The following is a 2,500-nucleotide window of genomic DNA, read 5'->3' on the forward strand; positions in this document are numbered from 1 at the left end:
TCGCCATATATATTTTATAACTTACTAACTAGCTCTACCTACGTATTGAGCACTTTTGAAGTAAATGCTTAAAGTTTACGCATAAATTTATACTTTCGTATATTAATTTTATGTGAGTAAATGAAGTAGTTATATATACATATATATATATATATATATATATATATATATATAAAGTTCGACTACCTTAGTTAAATTAATTTAAAACCAATATTTTTTTCCGAAATGCTCAATACAAAAAGGGATTTATAAATAAATAAAATTATATAAACAGTAGAACAGCCTACACAAATTAATTGCGTTTCTGTAGTTATATATATTTAATAAATTATTTAACCCACTGTATTACAAAACGGAATTATTAACGGGAATTTAATTGTTTTATTTTTTATTTTTTAATAATTTGTACAATTTGTTTGAAAAGGGGGATAACCCAAAAAATCTATTAAAGTTTCATGAGAAATGGTGTTCTTACCTCTGCTAAGAAGGTTATAAATTCAGTCGTATTTTTTTAAACTATGTTTGTTTGTTTGTGTACAGCTTAGCGTTCACATCACTTGACCAATTGTTACCAAACTTGATAAAAATATTAGTCATAGACTAACTTAGAACAGACTTCATTTTGGGATATTTAGGTCAAAGAGTTACAGAAAATTTACAGGTCACACTTTTAGCCATAACTTCATAACTTACTGTTTGGCCCATTTTGTAGCCAATGATGTCTTGCATCTTACGTGACCATGTTCTTGACATTTGACCTTGGCTTTGAAAATTTTGGTTAAATTTGACATATTGACAGAATTTTAACTTCCGTTGTCAGGCGGAGGTATGCAGTTTTATGATTGACTTGCATTTTTATTTGTTTTCAGAATTTTAATTTTTATTTGATGTATTTAATTAGTACATATGCAATTAATAAATATGTTAAATTAAAAAATGAATTAAATATTTTTTTATATGTTGACTGTATTATTATTATTATTATTATTATTACTACTACTACTCCTTCTACTGTAACATTTTGTGTCTGGCTGTTGTTATTGCCGGTTATATGCTGATAGGCGGATCATAACAACCATAGGTTATCAGCATTTTCTTTTCTCCACAAGATTCTGGCGCTTCCCAACAAGGCAGTCATTTGAAGCATTCCAACATTGCAATGGATCCCAATTTTCTCAATCTACTTATCAAATCCTTTTTTCACACTCCTCAGGGCTCCCATCAAAACAGATACTCCTACCTTCTTTAACTTCGACAATCTTTTTATCTCCCTTTTCAAATCTTGGTACTTTTCGACCTTCTCCTTTTTTTCTTCTTCTTGCGTTCCTATTTTTCTGACAAGATTAAATCTTGTCTCCTCACTTCAATCAAATTGTCACATCGGATATTCATATCCCTCGTTAATTTACCTCCATCACCCTTTCTGGAACATTCTTGTACCACTTTTTACTGCATTCCAACCGTCTTTTCTTACCTTTTCTTACATCCTAATGGACCTTTTTGACAATATTGTTATGGAGCCTCTTGTACTTTTTGGAGCTAACTTCCCACAAGTTTTGCCGTTCTATCGAATCAGTCGACACAGGGCACTTCCAGCCGTTTTATCAATGTGATATGTTACATAATTTGTCCTAAGCAATTGCTCCTGTGCGGCACATATTAGAGCTTCTGCACATTTAACAACCACCGCCAGTTTTTTTTTTCTTGTAGATCCCTACTGAACTCACCGTGCATTTTATTCTCAATTCACTTCTGTTTTTTATTCATTTCTTGCCTTAAATTCTTTGCTCCCTACACATTTGGAATTGTTCAAATTTTTACACACCCTTTATAAGCTTTTCCTTACAGTTGGAGACGTAAAGTTTCAGACTACTTTCTTTATCTTTTGTTCAACACGTGTTAGTCCTTGTCCTCCCTCTTTTCTCTTCACAAATAAAACCTATCGACATCAGTTTTGTGGTGAAGAGCTCCATTAATTGTCATCGTTTTCTTTGTCTTCCTGTCCATATCTTTCAGCTCATTTTCTTTCCATTGAATAATACCCACCCCATATCGAAATAGAGCTACTGCCCATGTTTTTACTGCGGATATTTTATTTCTCCCCTTCAATCTTGACCTAATAACCAACCGTGGTCTTCTCTTGCATTTATTTCTATTACTTCTTTCATTTCAGTTCGTTTTTAATCTAATTTCACAATATCTTTCTTCTCCAACCTCTTTTATCATTTTTCCATTTCAAAGTTTTATTCCATCACTTTCAACAATTTTTACTCTTTTCAATTTCAAGGCACCACACTTCTTCATGGCAAATTCCATGCCTATATCATTACTGGACATTTGGACAATCTTCGTAAGCTGGTCTTCATTCTTTGCATACAACTTTAATTGTCCATAAATAATAAATGATTTACCCGGTACCCCTTCTTTACCCACTCATAACATTTATTTACCTTTTGCAATATGAATGACAAGGGTACCATACTCAAAAGAAACACAATGG

This window comes from Euprymna scolopes, chromosome 17 (assembly GCF_053919585.1).
Source record: "Euprymna scolopes isolate OS-2025 chromosome 17, ASM5391958v1, whole genome shotgun sequence".
Lineage (NCBI taxonomy): Eukaryota > Metazoa > Mollusca > Cephalopoda > Sepiida > Sepiolidae > Euprymna > Euprymna scolopes.